Below are 19,772 nucleotides of genomic sequence, written 5' to 3' on the forward strand. Positions count from 1 at the left end.
ACAGTATCCACACTGGCGCGGTGACTAACAGCCACACATTCTCCTCAAAACATTGGATTCATCCACGCTGTGTCGAGCCGAGGCACAACCCACGTAAAGTTGATAATTACGCGAATAACTGCAATTGCAGATTTTGAACATAGATGGCGACAAAGAGGAAAAACTACGGACTGCAGCTTTAATATCTTGATCAAAAGATTGAGTACAAGGGTAATAGACTTTATAGACTTTTCTGTCAGCAGAAGTATACTTAAGTGTAAATTTAAGTATATTTCTAAGTGCATAAAGCAGGGATGGGCAACTTCGGTCCTGGGGCCTGTTTCAGAAAGGAGGTTAAGTGAAAACTCTGAGTATGTTAACCCTGAAATGAGGGAAACTCTGAGTTTTCTGTTTCAGAATGGGAGGTATGTTAAACCTGAGAAAGCAGAGTAAGTCAAGCCCGTTTCTGAAAGAGAGGTAACTTATACTCAGAGTCAGTTACCATGGTAACTTACTCTGTGAACCTAACCTGGTCAGGAGCAGGTTTTCTTCGGTAAACCCAGAGTTTCTATCGGTCTCCTCCCATTTTTTAAAGGGGAAGCGGTGTTTAAACACCTCATTCATTCTTTCAGTACATTTTTATTAATGCAATTAATATTTTATTAATAAATAAAATATTGCTATTTTTACTGCAGTTTTTTTCTATTTTTTTTTTTATAAGATGAAGTCTATATAACTCCTTAACACTGAAAATACAGTAGTAGATTAGAGTTACATAATGTAGTTCTAAACAAATTCTACAGAATTAAACTGTGGCATTTACTGGAAATCACTGAAATGTGTTCATCTGTGCAACAGAAGTTGATGGACCGTCCTCCTGCTGTTCTTCCACACTCTGAGGGCGGAGAGAGAGATAAGAATACCCGTTTATACTTAGATTTAAACTTAGATTATCCACATAAAAATTTGAAAAAATCTGAATGGGTAGATTGTTTGATGTGTAGACACATAATATTAACATTACCTCTGTAGGCCTCTCTGTGGCAGCAGAAACTATTTATCCTCATCGTCCTATGAAGATGAGCATTTGGTTGAGGACACTTTATAACACTATTTGTCATAATTTCTGGTGTATTGAGTAGGCGACTTACAACTGCCTGGGGTTCTGTTGGGACAGGAGGCTCCAAAAGACAGATATTACCATCAGAATCTGTTAGGACCAACAAAAAACCCAACCTCAAAGTAAAATAAATGGAAATACCAAAAATAGCCTATCTAAAAAATTACACATATGTAAACCTCTTACATTTTATGAAGGCCCTTGGATCTTTGGGAGTGACTGGCTCTGAAGTCCCTCCTGGAAGTCCCTCAGCCAAAAATGCTGCTACACTGCTAGACACTGGATGCTATTTAGTTATTTAATATGTCAAATGTGCGTAAAGTCAGGTAGCCTTCACCCATGATATGCTCAAGCCTTACCTGATTGAAATATGTTTTTATATTTAATTTTCAGCTGCTGCCATGTTCTTTTAATGCCTTTAGGATTGCTCCACATGAAAATTAAAATTAGGTTGAATAACATACTGTTCTTCCAGTTTCACCTCTGATATATAACAGTTGGGTAAGTTACTCTAAAATAGTTATCAATGTTATCTTCAACAGTGTAATTAGATTAATGTAATAATTACTATCTTTAGAAAGTATTGGTCTACTTATTACTAATTACTAAATCCTCAACCACTTGAACAATACAAGGAGAGACAAGAAACTGCACTTTTATTGCTTTCAAATAAACAATATACAATTGCATGAACTATTCTTGAATTGACCAAAGTGTGTAGAGGGAGAAGGTTACATAAAAAATATACCTTTTAAAAATGTATGTTAAATCCACTATTGTTTTATACAGAATTGTTCTCTATAGTCTATGCAGTAGCCTATTTAATGTAATTACATCAGATTTTATTTTAAATTACAGAAGAATTAAGAGTTATCCCTTTAATTAAATCACAATATTTAGATTACTTGGTAATTAATTACACCCAACACTGTATAACAGTAATTCCTCTTTTTGTTTGGCGCTGTTGCCATGGTGACTCGTAATATCTGCGCTCCATTGATAATGGCTTTTTATAGTTGTGGTGCACGCGCTTAACTCAGAGTAGGTCAACTCAGAGTTGATTGAACTAACTCATTTCAGCTGTTCTGTAACCGAAAACACAGAGTTTCCCATCTCAGGGTAAGTCAACTCAGAGTTCAAGTTTTAACTCAGAGTTGGTTGAACCTCCTTATTGAAACAGGCCCCTGGAGGGCCACTGTCCTACAGAGTTTAGCTTCAACCCTAATCAAACACACCTGAACAAGCTAATCAAGGTCCTCAGGATTACTAGAAAATTACAGGCAGGTGATTTTTTCAGGGTTGGAGCTAAACTCTGTAGGACAGTGGCCCTCCAGGACCGAAGTTGCCCATCCCTGGCATAAAGTATACAAAAAGTAGACTGAAAGTATACTTATTTTTAGTTTAAAATCTAGTAAATAGTAACATAGTACACTGTAAACCCTAACGCTCAAAATAATTATTTGGATTGAGTAGGACATTAAATTAATTAGTTCAGTCAAATTAACTTTTATGAGTATAGCACTTTCTTTTTATTTCAAGTTCACAGACCTGATATATTTTAAGTAAACTTTCATTGTTTTGAGTTTTATGAAATTATTTCTTTTAATTTAGACAAACTTAAGTTTAACTGAAACGGCTGGGATTTCTATTTCCCAGCATGCTTTGTCCATGGCACTCGAAAGGGAGAGTAAGTGCTAAAATTGAGTGTAATATAATGTTTTTTTGTGTGTGTGTGTGTGTGTGCAAGATTAATGTTAAATGGGAGATTTAGTAGTGATTAATGTTTTGTTATGCTAATTTAGAAGAATTTCTGATAATGTTGGTTTTAGGATAGTTACCATCATGGTGACAAGTGGTGCTTGCGGCTTAGTTTGAGAGTAAGTATGTTAGAAATTTAATATTGCTATACAGCAAGTGCTATAATATGCTATTGTTAACATGTTAGCTAATTAATAAGATAGCATTTATTAATCTAGCTTGTTATAGCTAGCTAAAAAAAAATTCACATTGAGGTTACATGAAAATTTCAAGTTAAATGTATGAATTAGTGTACTCAAACATTTCAAGTTAAGAACAAGTCAAATGTATGAGTACTGCTTAAACTTAACATTTCTTAAAGGGAAATTTCACTGCTGGAAAGATGAATGTGTATTATGAATTGGGTAATTTATGTAGTAGAAATGTGAAATTATTTTAGAAGTTGGTGCCTTCTAGACTGAGAAAAGCCAGAAAATTTATTTTTGGCTCATGTGGATGAAAGACAACAACTCCCAGAATGCACTTGCTTCGCTGCCCTATGAGGCCACTCCCAAGCCACGCCTACCGGTTACAGAGGGCAGTATCGGAAGAAATGATACAACTAGGCTACTAGTCGACTCGAAACTGAAAAAACGCTGTTTTATTGTGAGATCCCACCCCCTATGGGCGGGACGAAAACATGCGGAACAAGCTCCTACTACTGGCTGTGGTCTCTAGCCTCTGGCCAAAAAAGCCTCCGATGAGGCAAAATGACGATTTTTGCGTCATCGGAGGTTTTTTCCAGACACACAATACAGAAATCTCTTGTATCAGGGAGACATGAGGAAGGGAAACACGGTCATTCAAAAAAACTACCGGGTTTCTACTGATACAAAGCTTAATGCTAATCGGTGAAGTATCCCTTTAACTTAAAGTCCAGCTGAAATCAAAATTGACCCTATTTACTTTGTTAGCGCATATTACTAGTCTTGTGGTGAAAAATTAATCCGTGCAAGTTAATACACAGAAAAAAATTGTTTGCCGTCGTAATCTTTAATCAAAGTCTGAAAAGTTACTTCCGGTCTGGAATGGCGTTCCTTCTCTGATGATGTAGGTTTGACGGCTTGGATTTGGAAACGCTTAACCACTCCCCTCAAACCGTTAGTCTGCTATGAGTGAGAGATGGAGAGGAGGAGCGCTAGAGTAAAACCCTGCCCTCTGTTCAATATTCCGTTTCACTGGGAAATACGTCACAACACTGGAGAAAAGTCGTTTGCAACTTCCGGTTCACGCGGACTTTAAAAAATTTGAGGCAACTGATTTGCTGCGTCTCAGTTCGTCTACTTTTACTACGCTTTTACTACTTTTACTGTCATAGATCACTCAGATCATTAGGATCATATCAGCTAGAAATACCAAGGGTTCACTCTAAGCACGGCGAGTCCGCTTTTAGCTATTATGCCAGCCGCAGCTGGAACCAGCTTCCAGAGGAGATCAGACGTGCTCCTACTATAGTCACATTCAAATCCACTCAAAACACATCTGTTTAGCATTAAACATTTACTGAATGAGCACTGTGCCGCTGTTCGTCCGACTGTTTGTACTGTACTGTATTTTATTTTATTTTTCTAAACTGTTTTAATTATTCTTATTTCTTTTTATTATTTTAATTTCTTCTATGTAAAGCACTTTGAATTGCCATTGTGTATGAAATGTGCTATATAAATAAACTTGCCTTGCACCCTAAAAGTTTGTACTCTTTTTGTGAAGGAAAAGTATACTTTTGAGTGTGTAGCAGAACAGTAGACTTTGGGACATACAATTGCGTCTTAAACAGTTGCTTCCTGTCGCATCCTGTCACAGTAAACTGACCTGTCAGTCATCTTGTCACAGTTAAAATCCTCCACATTTAATTTCGTTTCAGTTCCTACCGTATCGGAGAGAAATATTGAAGCTTGTTGATCTGCAGTCACGCGTCTTTCATGCAGAGACGCTCCTCATATTAATGCATTATTAATGATGCATTTAAAAGTCTACATTGTTATTTTAGATGAAATATAACACAGATAACATTAAATAAATATTTTTTTAGCAGGTTAAACTTTGATTAGTCACTCAAACCTTTATCTAAACCTCTCACCATCGGTCGCGCATATCCGCCATGTTTTGTAGTTTTTTAACTCTTTTTAAAGGGGGTAATCCAGCACCCGGAAAGCATACCTTATATGGGGGCATCCATTGGCTAACAAGCCATCACCTGCTGTTAGCATTCCATTGACTCCCATTCATTTTGGCGTCACTTTGACAGTGAATAACTTTACATCTGAGGCGTTTAAAGACTCCATTTGTCCATTGTTTATTTCTAAAGAAACACGATAATGTATAAAAGGCTCCATTAACTTGTATCTTACGTTATGGCCCCGTAGAAGCCGTTTTTGTAAAAATAGGCTAACGATTGCGTCATAACCAAGCGACTCTCTGTTGCACAGTAGAGAAATTACCGTATAGACAGGAGGAGAAGCTCGCGGGCAATCGGGGGGACGTGGAGGCAAAATGACAAAATAATTAATCAGAATACTTACCAAAAGTTGCTCCTGCTCCTAGCTCGTGGACACCTCCTACTCACACTCTCCGTCTCTGCAAGGTTCGGAAGGGAATGATTCAGATTTCTCTTGGCACAGCTACTAGAAGACTTACAACTGCTCACGTCACATCTACGTCGTCAAGCTCCATTTGAGTCTGAGCAGGACGCTCAGCCATCAGGAAGAGAGTGCTTCTAATTGACTTCACTGGTCTCCGTCGAAGTCTATGGGGTCGCTGTGTCCATTTCTTTTACTGTCCATGCTTTTTACTCATGTTTGTAGTTCCTCCTCCAAAACACAGTGGGTAATATTAGCCATTATAGGCTGCGTTCCAGTCCACTTTTAGACAAGCACTTGCGAACTTCCCTAAGCACTTCCCCTCGGGGGAATCCTTGCCCCCATTTTGAAGTGAAGTGAAGTGAAGGCGTCAACGCATATTGTGTTTAATTTACCCCACCACAAACAACTCTATGATATATTAATCATTTAAAAACATTTTTTTTAAACAACTCAAACACACCTATATACATATAGAATGCTGCATTACACAATTTTTAAGGGAAAGGAATAAATAATAAATCAACCCCATAGTGGATTCTAAGTGATCAAGGGCACGTTCCAATTCAGCCTATTGCAAAGGTTCTGCCAGTAGTGGGCACTCATGCAACGTAAGCAATGACGTACATCCGAGTGAACGAGACAGAGGGAAGTTAGCGAGTGAAGGGCATGACCATTTTGGACTGGAACGCAGCCATAGTGAGCACGGATCCACACTTCGAAAATCCACCGGAAATAGTAGACCATCTGGGGCCTTCTGGCACACTCTTTTCAACATACTATGCTTTGGGACACTCTTATTCTAATACTTTTTAGGATGGATAGTATGGAGATTGACACGCAGGGTCTGCCTTGCATTTTTTTTGAGTTTCGCCAACTTATTTGGGTTTACAGTGTACTAATAGCACCTGAATAAACAGGCTGTCAAATGGAACAGTGAGGAAAGCATAACGTAAAACTTAAAACTTCTCTCATGTAAAACATTTGTCAAGTTAATAAATAGGACTTTATGTGCTATTTTATTTTATTTTGATCATTTTGATATCTGATCATTGCAGTGGAGCAATCAATAATCATGGCAAAATAAAATTGGTCTGATGTAATGGCAAACATCATTCAAACTGCATTTCCTGACTAAATACATTATCAATATTATCATACCATTAAACAATATCAGTGGAATGTGAGGTGTAATCCAATTCGTCTAAACATTCATTAAAGCCTTGTGTCTTCCGCCCCCTGGTGAGTGTTAGATCTTCTTACATGTCTGAGCTCATTTTTAGTCACTCCTCCCTTTCCTAAAAGACTGTGGAAGCAACACAGACTTTATATAAATGACAAAACTAAATAAATTAGAGTTGACAACAAAACTTTTGTTAAACTTATGTTATTATATTTAATGTGCATTTTTTATATAATATAGACTTCAACGTTTCATTAAGATATATGTGCAGTTTAAATGACAGTCAAATACACAATGCAAATCTCATAAATCTACTAATCCATGCAAAATAACCACAATCAACATTACATTGTATTGAAGGTAAAACAAAAACAAAGCATGAACAAAGAATGTGAACTTGGAAAATGCTTGTAAAACATGGAAATATGCAGGATATTCACGTGAACAAACAGGTGTGCAACTAACCATAGCGACTAACCCTTAATACCAGAGGAGATAGTGACCTCTGGTGTTAACTTTGCTGTGATGGATGCCAAACAAAGAGAAAAGTATGAAGGGGAGCATCTGCAATAAAGAATTTCAGATAAAAGCCAGCAAGAGCCAGAAATTATTAGGCTTATGGGTTTAAGAACACTCCAACCCGCCTTAATCTCATATTAATCCATCTCTTGACAATTTAGGACTTATATTACAAACAGAGAAGATCAGAGGTTGTTGTAACACATTTTGTTTTAGTACCCGTATCTGCAATATATTTGAAATATAATATAGGCCTATTCTTTTTATATAAAATTCTACTACTATTGAAAACATGAACATATTCAATTTAACTTAATTAAATTTTTAAATAATTATTATGCCATTCTATATCACCCACCTGCCTGTATTTCAACATGTTTAAACATAATATAGGAAACATTTAATTCAAAACAAATAAAAAGCAAATAAAATTATTTTTTTTAATAAAATTCCATTACTATTGAATACATGAACATATTAAATTTAACTTAAATAAATTTTAAAATAATTATTATGCCATTCAATATCACCCACCGGCCTGTATTTCAACATGTTTAAACATGAAACATTTCATTCAAAACAAATAAAAAGCAAATAAAATAGGAAACAAATATGTCCTCTTCAATGCAGACCTATTCTTCTTTGTATTCAGTGTTCTGTTAAGGAATATGCTATTAAGGGCTATTGTGCTCAGAGTAAATAACATCCATGGTGCATCACTTTTATTTTATAAAGACTTATGACTTAAGATTTATGTTTTGGGGTTGTCAACATGCATTAAAAGTCAGTTGAAATTGAAAACAGTTCTCACATGATACTTTATCACTTGCCTTTAAAACAAAGAAAGTTGAGCTTCTCCTCACAGTCTCTGTTCTCCCATTGCGCATTCTGGCTGTTGTGGGCTCCACAACGGTACGGCTCATGTGGACATGAGGGCAGACCGATGTTGGTCTCAACATTCTCCTTGCTCACCCAGAACCATTTTCCATCCAGGAAACGCAGGCCTGTCCACACACTCTCTGTCTGGGCATTACTCAGATTTGGTATCACCTTAGAATCCAAGTAGGCCAGATCAACGTAACGGAACCGACAGTACTCTAGAGCTTCCTCCCATGTCTTTTTCTCCTGCACCAAAATCAAGTTCTTAGAACAGAAAAAAGGATGCGTACTTGTACACAGCCAAAAAGGAAACCCACACAATGCAATCCATAAAGCTGGATTTCTTGATTCCTGATGCTTCATTAATGTGCACGAGTTGTTAGTTATCTGAATCAGTGAACTGAACCAACTCTGCTCATAATCTCCTCCAGCTGCCTTTTGTGCCATCTGGACGTCCTCTTCACCGGTAATTGTAGACAGGTCTGTATAATGTGTTTGACAATACTTTCGAGCTTCAGTGCAGTTCATTGGAGTGGTCACATAAATGTGCACTCTAACTGCACCTGTTGTTTGTCTATAAAGGACAAACAGAAAAAATATAGTGAGAAATAACTTCATCTCTGCTCTGCTCTGTTGTGTGCTGGTTTGGAGTTTAAGAATGGTTGGGCGCATTTTTTTTTTTAAATAGCTCTAACTGGGTGTTGACCGTAGACATGCAAATCCTACAGACTCATCATCAAGGGGAGTTTATAGCCTGGCATCAGTGTGCAAATTATAAAAGCACTTTTACAGGGGTCAACGTTTTTGATGGATTTTTTTTGTGGTTTGATTTAGCTTGCACAATCCAAAATTAGCCAAATGTTGACTATTATTACTTCAAGTGTTTAGTGATGTATTTGTGATATGTAAATCTCTGATAGTAAAAATAACCTTATATATGTTTGTCAATGGTCCATCTATCAATGAAAAAAGTACTCAAGCAGCTTCACATGTAATCTTACTCTTGTATTTAATGATTGGAAACCCTATTGAAACATAGAGCAGGAATGCCAATTAAATACAACCGAATCAGCTAATAAAGGTCTTCGGGATTAGTTTAGCTCAGTCTTGCCTTTTGTTCTAGCTCAGTCTTGCCTATTTGTTCTTAAGGCAGAACGTAGTTAGCAGGTTGTAAGCTCTCCATAAAGTAATGCATTGTTGCATAATATGATGTTTACCCTCAGTGATTCAATAGTATCCTTCAAATACATGAGCAAAAGTTTTGCCGAAATGCCTTTAATTTCAGAATAACATAATGGTTATGTTTATATGTAAATAACATTCATAAAGTGTATTTGAAATAAATAAGGATCAGTAAATAAATACTGATATTCTTGTGAAACATAAAAATGACATTTATTTATTATGATTTGACATGCACAACATGGACAGAAGCACACAGAGGAGCACTGGTTGGTTTTGTGCTGAAGAGCTGCTATTAGTTATTCATGTAATGTTCTCTCTCTTAAAATGTGAAGGAGTGTAAATGCCAAAATGATCATATACTGTGTGTGTCTAAAAGATTGAAGCCTGTCAGGTAAAAAAACTAGATCTACTGATGCAGTTCAGTCAATGCTATTCCAACCATTATTTAGTAAATGGTTTAGTTAACTAACTTAAAAAACTAAGATGGTGTAGTCTAAATAGTTTATGTTTGTGTATGCGCAAGGGAATCCATGTTCAAATCCTGATAAATGTGTTTATTTAAAAAAATAAAGTCAGATAATACTGGAAGTTGACCCAAAAAATCTGATGTGACCTGTGCTAGATTAAGGTAACACTTTACAATAAGGTTCATTAGTTAACTACATTAGTTAACATTAACTAATAATGAACTGCACTTATACAGCATTTGTTCATTTGTTAATGTTAATTTCAACATTTACTAATACTTTATTAAAATCTTGTTAACATTAGGTAATGCACTGTGAACTAACATGAACAAACAATGAACAGCTTTATTTTCATTAACTAACATTAACAAAGATGAACAAAAACAGTAGTAAATGTATTGCTCATTGTTAGTTCATGTTAGTTAATACATTTACTAATGTTTAATAAAGGAACCTTATTGTAAAGTGTTACCTAGATTAAAATAAGTAATCCTTGTAATGAGACAAGTAAAATACTGGCTTCACAGACAAGGGTTAAGTCTAGTCCCAGATTAAAATGCATGTTTGAGCTGTTTTAATTGAACGCAACTTGCACTGACACATATTAAAATATATCAGTGCCATTGTTTTGTCTCAAGATGCACACCAGTAATGTATTTTGCTAAGACAGCTACTTACAGTACATGTTCTAATTATACTAAGCCCTGTCTTTGAAACCAGGCCTTAAAGCATTAGAGGATCTATTAATTGAAGGATCTTAATTAGATTGGATTGGATTAATTAGATAAAGAATGTAATGTAGATCATTTGTAAAGGCTTGCAATGTCTGGTAGGATAAATATTGATGCCTGTCTCAGTTGCGATAAAATGGAAGTAGTGAGAGATCTTCTCTTCCATATTATGATGTACAGTACATAAGTGTAACGGTTTTTTGAAAAAGAAAAAAATGCCGGACAGGTGACTTGGTTCTATGTGTTGGTTGTTGTTTGGTTGATTTAGATGTGGCATTGCACCGAAAGGTGCATATGAACGTAAGTTTGAAGGGGCGGGTTTAAGTGGAGAGTCCTGCATACGTCACCAGAGAGAAGTCTGAAGTTTTCACTGGAAGTTAAATTTTGATTAAACTTTATGAGGTCATAACATTCTTAAAATGTTACATGCATTTAGAAAACAGATAGGGTGAATTTTTATTGTATCCCAACATTAAGAAAACCGCAATCGCTGCGCAGATGTGGGAGATCAGATTGGATTAGATTGAGTCACTTAAAACGCAATTTTCAGGTAAACTCAAAAGACAATGGACACTGTCTTTTGTCTATATTGTGACAAAAGCGTCTGTGCCTTGCGCTGGCATCCTGGCTTAGTAAGTGCAATTGTGATTTTTGTACATTTTTAATTGAACTACCAAAATTAGTTTGCATGCAAAATTACTGACCTCATTCATAAAATGAACAGGATAAAGGACCAACAGTAACGTATTTGTATCAAACAACCATTAGGTTAAGCATGATTGGTAAGGTCAAGGTACATGCATTCAAATTTCATCTAAAATAAGATTTTGCATGAAGATGTAGAATTTCTTTGCACAGGAAAAAAATGCAAATGTTTTCAAGGGTGTATTCACATCTGTATCAAGATTGATGTTATCTCTCACTGCTGTTTCTATACTTCAATCTTCAGCTTGAAAGAAAAATAAAATCTTATCAGTATATTTTCTCATAATTTTTATTTGTTTATTTATATTTTTATCATATGCATTAATCAAAGAGAAATCTTCTCATGAGCAGTGTTCTGATTTTAAACCGTAACCGCAGGTGCATAAGGTTTATCTGTGGTTTTATTTTCCCTTTAAGAAGGGACAACAAGCAAGAAATTAATTTTAAGAAATTGAGGGAAACGACCATTGAGTAGACACAGACTGGTAGACAACATGAAATCAAAATCGACTCGAAACATCAACGCATCAAACAAATGTAGTTGTTGTTTGCATTTGTTGTCCTTTATCGCATGCAAAGCAATGTGCATCCACAGTCCTCTTTCAAATGAGAGTAAATTAGATTTGCATTTGTGTATATGATGTCACCAGTTGAAATGAAATGATGAATCAAAAACATGAATCACAGTTGAGTGGGTTACTTTCTCCAACAAACCCCATGGAATGGAATCATAAACTTTAATGAAAAGTTGAAAAATGTTAGGAGAACCCTGAACTATTAATCTTTATTAACAGCTCTTTCGGACTGAGATATTACCTCATTGTTAAATTAGACCTTATTTATTTGTCTAGGCAAGGTAATTTTATTTGTTTAATATTCATGCAACAATCCTTATTACTGTATTAGTTTTCAGTAATAAGTATTGCTATAGATTAATAAATAAGAACTTTGTCTGTGTTATATGAATGTTTTTAGTATGACTTTGTGAAAGGTTAACTACTAAACCGAATAAAATTGATTGCGTTTTTTTTTTTTACAGATACTGTAATATCATGATGATCACTGCATTTGTCTTAACGAATGTGGTATCCTGTCACCAATAACTTGCCTGCGCTGTCTATGGGTCTTTTTTTTTATTTAAGTGCCGGCGATGCAAGTGTTATCCAGATATTTCTCTGAAAAAAACAAACAAGCCCCCCTCCCCCAAAAAGAACAAAATAAGTTCAAATGTTGTGTTTTGGAAAAAAGATAAAGATATCGTTAACCCTAACTTGCAATTTCCCACTAAATTAACTTCCTAAATGGTCACATTAAGTGGAAAAAACAACTCCAAAGATGCTTGTAATAACTGGATCTGGCAACACGGTGGAGGCTGAACCCGCGGCCTCACACATACAACAGTACTGTCTCTCAAGCCCAGTTTACAACGCCAGTGTCTCGCAGCGACATGAATGTCTCTCCCAGGTATTTTCACACCACTAAACAATCTAGCAAACTGTCTAAACTGTATTATACATTCAGAGACTCATAGGAGTTTTAAACGGCTAATTATTCATTCAGAGAACTTCAGATTTTATTTTTGAATATGAACATTTTACAGAGGTCCAAACCTATGTGTCCTTATTGCTGGCTACGGCTATGACCCTGTCTTTCTGACCCTGTCTCAAGGAACTCGGGTCTGAAGTTTTAGCAGAGGGAGAGGAAGGTGACTTGGCTTGGTGAAGGATGTATCGCCTGAACGCCTTTGACTGCACCTTTGCCTCTCTGAACCTTCCCACCACGTCTCAACGATAGTGCCAAAAAGTCTAGAGGGCGATAACGGGGCATTGAGAAGAAAAGATTTCTCCCTTTCCTTGATCCCCGACAGATTGAGCCAGAGATGCCTCTCCGAGACCACCATAGCCGCCATGGAGCGGCCGTCTGTTTAGTGGTGTGGCATATACGTAGTACGCCACAGTTCGGTGACTGCTTCAGGTGAAAATCCCTGCAAATTATTTAGGTCCTTCAGCACGTCAACCTGGTAAGCCTGCAACAATGCCATTGTGTGCAGGGCTACACAAGACTGACCTGCTGCATATGCTTTGCCCACAAGTCATGAGGTGGCTTGACACAACTTTGAGGGCAAAACCGGATCCTTCAGCGAAGACACTTTGCCCGGAGAGATATGTGACCCTGGATCACAAAACCAGTCACAAGTCGCACAGGTAGCCTATATTTGTGGAAATAGCCAACAATACATTGTATATTTGCGGCAATACCACAAATGTGTGCCCTCGAAAAGAGAGCCAAGTGGGAGCGGAGCTATTTCACTGCAATATTATCACAGTGCGTGCATCCATGCCCCTCGAGTGCTGAACTCGCATGCTCTGCTCCCAGGCAGATTACACAGAGGTTGTGTGTATCGCCAGGTGTAATATATCTCAGGCCCGGTGGCACACACTGCCTGAAAGTTCTGCCACAAGACTTCATAATATCTCAGTTGCAACAGACAAGCGTCCTGAGAAATGCATTCACCCACTCTAACAAAGGGGATTGGTTGGCCTAGTTCTCAGTCAGCTTTAAGGTGGGGGAGGGGTGTTAAAGGAAAATGATCCAGATCCTCACCTGTGCGCTCCTCCTCATCTCCCTCAGAGTCCAGGTACAAATCACTGAATGTATTGATCAGTTCTCTGAGAGCGGTTAAGGACCCATTCTGAGGATGAAATCCACCCTCACACAAATCATTATGGCTGGTCATTCTGGATAAAAACCCAAAACACTGTAGTAAATGATGTTATTTAGTACGGTCTCTGTTCGGGTGTCATTATAACAAAACTCGTACTTCTATAAATATAAAGGTCACTATAAATCTTAGAGTTTTTTTGGGATGGATCTACATACCAACTTATCTCAATCATTAAACTGGTTGAGGTCAAGAAAACAATAGAACAGAAGACTGATTTTCTTAGTGTAGTGGGACGTACTGCTGCGTCTAATTAACCTAATGCGTTCGGGCGTGAGTTCAATCATAACGATGCGGGACCATATAAAAAGGGTTTCGAGTCACTGTTTACCTGTGGCTGTCGTCTGCGTGGTGCGTCATTGCCCGGGCACTGCCCCTCCTGGTTCCTCATCCGTTCTCGCTTGGAGGTATGTGTTTGGCTGACTAGTTAAACAGAGATGCGTGATGTCATGTAAACAATTGTTCCGTTTCAGCTTCGAGGATAAATCGCGGCTGTGGGCTGTGGGCAGCTGCTACTCTGTGGCGTTCCTCTTGCGCGGTTCCGCGTCTGGTGATGCGTTGAGCTTGAGGATAAATCGCAACTGCAGTCCCCTGCTCCTTTTTAATTACAAAAAATACAACAAGGTATATTTTAACTCTACTTCTACAAGTACATGTGCCCTCGACTCGTGAATCGGATCTTTCCAAGTCTGATGTGTCCCACAAAATATGGCTAACTAATTGTACACACTATATGCACTCCATCAAACACCCTCCCTTTCTTGAACAATAAGCCTCACTTACAGATTACCACTTACAGATTCCTTATCTACCTATTACTATAAGTAGATAAGGAATTTTTAGAAACAAGTTTTTATTAATTACTGAATCTATTTAATAGGCCTATATATAAACATAATCAGACATACATTATTTTGATGGTTCCCTTTAGACATTTTTTTTGACTAAGTAACATTGCACCTACATTCATACCTACATAGCAACTCATTTTAGTAGAGTACTTAATATCAGTTAACACCTTATTGTGCTGGTTCCCAAAGAGACATTCTACTGACTATAAGTAAATTTGCAAGTAGCCTACATGTCAACTTATTCTATTATCCTGAACCCCTTATTATACTAACCCTATAACCCTACTCCTAAGAGTGTAGGCTACTAATAATCAACTAATGCTCTAAAGATTTAATTGACAGGTGCAATACAATATTTCTTAAGGCCTATTATACTTCTGCGTCGGACCTACGCCGGAGCCTCTACGCTGTAGGCAACGCCTTGGTTTTCAAAATACTTCTGCATCGTTGTCCGCGTTGACGCGCAATTACACTTGCAGAGGGAGCATGTGAAACCCGAGGGAGCGGTCCTAGCAGACCAATCACAGCGCTTGCGTCCGCGTAGAGTTGACGCATTGTTACATTTTTGGAGAGGTGCATGTCAGGGTACGCCGAAGGGTACGCGCGCGACACACAGCCTACGACGTAGCTACGGCGTGAGTTCGACGCAGAAGTATAAATAGGCCTTAGAACAACATCTTTGGAATGCTTTATGATGTTATTAATATTTGCTGACTGTTTTTGGAATGTTTGCATAAAACATTGTGAGAACAATTTTAATCCTTGTAGTGTTTGTCAGTCAAATTATTATTATTATTATTATTATTTTGTATTTGCTTTTCACGACACACATTGTTTCAAAGAAGCTTTACAGACAATCATGATGTTATAATATCTTAATATATTCATGCCTTATAGTCATATTTAGCAGATTCCTGCTAATATTCAGAGCTTTGGCTAATGTTCTGGCATGGTCTCAAACTTATGAACAAATTTTCTTCCTATAAAGTTAATAGAGCTGGAATTTAAAAACTTACTTAAAAGTTAGCATAAAAACGTTACTTATACATTGTTCATGGAACGTTTTTGTTTTTAATTTCTTAGTTGGATGTAAATATAACTCTTTTTAAAAAAAAACGTTACTACTTGTTTGATCATTAAATAAATTTGAAGAGAAGAGAACAAGAACTCACAGGACACATAGGCCGCTGTCGGTAGCCTAAAAGAGGCCTAGAAACAGGGTTTCGTTCTGACAAACGGGGCACTACTTTTTCTTTTGCTCAATATGTTCAACGTTAATAAAAGGTATCCAAGCAAAAAGTTCTCCACGCATTATCCTGCAGTTAATGAGAAAAGTGTAATTTATTGGCGCACTATATTGACTGCGTATTGAGACATATAGAACTGTTGAGCTAGATTTTCAACCAATCAGCATCGAAAATGTAAGTAGGTCAGAGCCGATTCAGCCGAAATCAAGCCAATATCACTACGCACATGTAAACATGGAGGAGGACGTAAGCAGCGCATCTTCATCTGATAGCGGCGATCAAGCTCGATTAACACCCGTAAAGTGTATTCTTCATGTCGGAAAAGATGGTGGGAAAGGTCCGCAGCCCTTTACTGAAGTCCGATGGGAAAAATCAAGCAATGTGCGTAGGAATGGCTCAAAACGTCGGACACTACGGAGCTAACGTTAGCTATTGCTAATAAACATGTTGCCCTCCTGGACAAACCGGTCTCTGATGTCCCAACAACTACGGGTTTCACCCGGCCTGCTATCGGCGTTTATTTATAGACAAAAAACGCTTGACTTGTATGTGTGTGATGGGTAGGTTTAGGGGTCGGGTTAGTGTGTGTGTGTGTGTGAGAGAGAGAGAGAGAGATGGGTAGGTTTAGGGGTCGGGTTAGTGTGTGTGTGTGTGTGTGTGTGAGAGAGAGAGATGGGTAGGTTTAGGGGTCGGGTTAGTGTGTGTGTGTGAGAGAGAGAGAGATGGGTAGGTTTAGGGGTCGGGTTAGTGTGTGTGTGTGTGTGTGTGTGTGTGTGAGAGAGAGAGATGGGTAGGTTTAAGGCCTATTTATACTTCTGCGTCGAACTGCCGCCGTAGCTACGTCGTAGGCTGTGTGTAGCGCGCGTACCCTACGGCGTACCCTGACGTGCACCTCTCCAAAAATGTAACAACGCGTCAATTCTACGCGGACACAAGCGCTGTGATTGGTCTGCCAGAACCCCTCCCTCTGGGTTTCACATGCTCCCTAGGTGCGCGTCAACGCGGACAACAACGCAGAAGTATAAATTAAAACCAACACGTTGCCTACGGCGTATAGGCTCCGGCGTAGGTCCGACGCAGAAGTATAATGAGGCCTTTAGGGGTCGGGTTAGTGTGTGTGTGAGAGAGAGAGAGATGGGTAGGTTTAGGGGTCGGGTTAGTTTGTGTGTGTGAGAGAGAGAGATGGGTAGGTTTAGGGGTCGGGTTAGTGTGTGTGTGTGAGAGAGAGAGATGGGTAGGTTTAGGGGTCGGGTTAGTGTGTGTGTGTGTGTGAGAGAGAGAGATGGGTAGGTTTAGGGGTCGGGTTAGTGTGTGTGTGTGTGTGTGTGAGAGAGAGAGAGATGGGTAGGTTTAGGGGTCGGGTTAGTGTGTGTGTGTGAGAGAGAGAGATGGGTAGGTTTAGGGGTCGGGTTAGTGTGTGTGTGTGAGAGAGAGAGAGATGGGTAGGTTTAGGGGTCGGGTTAGTGTTAGGCCGCTGTCGGTAGCCTAAAAGAGGCCTAGAAATAGGGTTTCGTTCCACCAAGTGGGGCACTACCTACTTTTTTTATATTTAACATCAGAAATATATAGAGATTCCTTAGGAAAAAGTTCTCCACACACAACCTTGCAGTTTTTGAGAAAAATGATGCTAAAGGTGCCCATTTTGAAAAAAAGGGAAAACATAGGGAATTTTGCACTTTCAAACCTGTTTATCATATAAACCCAAAAATGCCGAATTACCACTTGAAGTACAAAATAAACCAGTTTGAAATGTGTGATATACCTGAAGTTGCTATCTAGGGACAGTAAACATGATGACCATTACCTCAGGAAAGCCATTTAATGACCATAATATAGGCAGGTTAGTTGGCTAGAAAAAGAGCTATAGGGAGTATTTTGCTAAATATGTGTACTATATTACATATTATATTTGTACTTATATCATTAAATAAAGTTGTTATTATAATAAAAAACGCATTATATTTAATTTGAGTTATTTTTAACCTTAAATAAGGCCTGGTTCACACCGGACGCCGAAGCGACGCGTAAGCGGCGCGGAACGGAGGCCGCTTCCTTTCGGCGCCCATGTTAACCCAGTGGGTTAGCCCATGCGGGGCCCATAGCAGTTTTACCCATTTGGGCCCCCATTACGATTTACTGTGGGCAACCCACTGTGGGACTGCCCACAGAAAACCCACACGGGCCCCCAGTGGGTTAGCCCATGCGGGGCCCATAGCAGTTTTACCCATTTGGGCCCCATTACGATTTACTGTGGGCAACCCACTGTGGGACTGCCCACAGAAAACCCACACGGGCCCCCAGTGGGTTAGCCCATGCAGGGCCCATAGCTGTTTTTCACTGTGGGGCCACCATGAGGGTTTACTGTGGGCAACCCACCATAACAGTACAGTTAAATCATTGCTTTAAGATTAGAAGCTCAGGGTTAATCAAACTATTTTAACGATCCTGTAAAATGTCATAAATGTTATTTCATTCAACAGTCAATCCCATACTTAACTAAAACTGCACACAGTCAACAAGATAGCAAGACGAGTACTATCTTTACCTGTTTGCTTGTTGCAGCTGTTCCCAGACAGACTGATAAAGTCAGACAGACCACCCAGTTAACAGAACATTCCCCTAACGGTAGTTTTTGGTTCCCGTTTGGTTATTTTTTTTGGGAACCAAATACTAACGTTAGGGGAACATTCTTTTTTGGATTTATTTTTATGTAACCATAAAATAATGTTCCCAGAACGCTGCTGGGTGGTTGCTTTTAAATAACCTAAAAATAACTTATAGAGAACGTTTCCTAATGGTTATTTTTAAGTTATTATTTTGCAACCATAAAATAACGTTCCCAGAACGTTGCAGGGTGGTTATTTTTTGAATAACCTTAAAGTAACTTATAGAGAACGTTCCCTAATGGATATTTTTAAGTTATTATGTTGCATAATTGATCTCACTGAGGTTATAATTAAACAGGTTTTATTAAAATAGGAACAAATGGAACAAACCAAAGTTTTCAAGATATTTTATCTGATTATCAAATAATTCCCTCCATCAATTCTGTTTATGTAAATGCTGCGTGACTTTTACGTGTTTTAATGGGCGCTCGCGCTGAACATTCGAGCCGCATTTGAACTGGAGCGGAGGCCGTTACCATGGAAACGGGACGACAGCTCAACTGACACAAGCAGTAACTCCGTCTCTCGCTGTTGTTTTCACTACTTTCAGGTAAGTTTAGTCCCCAAACTTACACAAATAGTACATACAAATGCTTCTGACACATTCTTTCATGTAAATGTTTGAAAGGTTGTCACGATTGTCAAACTATCAAAGGCAGGTTAATTCCGTGTACGCACAAATGACTTCCTTTTACACTGAAAAGTTCACGCACATCCACATATGAAATTACTCGCATATACATACACAAAGCATGCATCCACGTTTTATTTATGCGCGAGTGTTTTATGGATGTGTATGCGCGCATCGAGTTATATGTATGCGCGAGTGTTTATAGGTGTAACGTTATATGCATGGAAGTTTATATGTATATGCGAGTATTTATAGGTGTATGCGTGCGTCAAGTTTATATGTATATGCAAGTTATTCACAAGTGTATATGCATTCATGACTAACATAATATGTATTGGTATGGATTTCATCAGCGCACCCATCACCTCTCTTCTGAAAAAAGGGGCCAAGTCTCTGTCCTGGACCACCGGAGCCCAACAAGCCTTTGAGAAGCTGAAACTCTCTTTTGGTTCCGCTCCTACCCTCGTCCATCCGAATCCAGATCTGCCATTTCTCGTCGAGGTGGATGCAT

At 38.4% G+C, this 19,772-nt stretch overlaps 1 long non-coding RNA gene across 2 annotated transcripts; it reads right to left on the reverse strand.

Annotated features, from left to right (window-relative positions):
• Positions 1-315: 315 nt before the first annotated feature.
• LOC311078469 lies at positions 316-1,497 on the reverse strand. Of its 2 annotated transcripts, XR_014605175.1 has the most exons (4): positions 1,286-1,497; positions 1,131-1,189; positions 1,004-1,050; positions 316-874 (listed from the first exon to the last, which is right to left on the reverse strand). It is a non-coding gene; the product is annotated as an uncharacterized lncRNA (long non-coding RNA). The 2 variants fall into 2 exon arrangements; XR_014605176.1 differs by lacking the exon at positions 1,286-1,497 and having other exon boundaries at positions 1,131-1,259.
• Positions 1,498-19,772: the final 18,275 nt, after the last annotated feature.

Source organism: Abramis brama (genome assembly GCF_963993115.1).
Source record: "Abramis brama genome assembly, chromosome: 2".
Taxonomy (NCBI): domain Eukaryota; kingdom Metazoa; phylum Chordata; class Actinopteri; order Cypriniformes; family Leuciscidae; genus Abramis; species Abramis brama.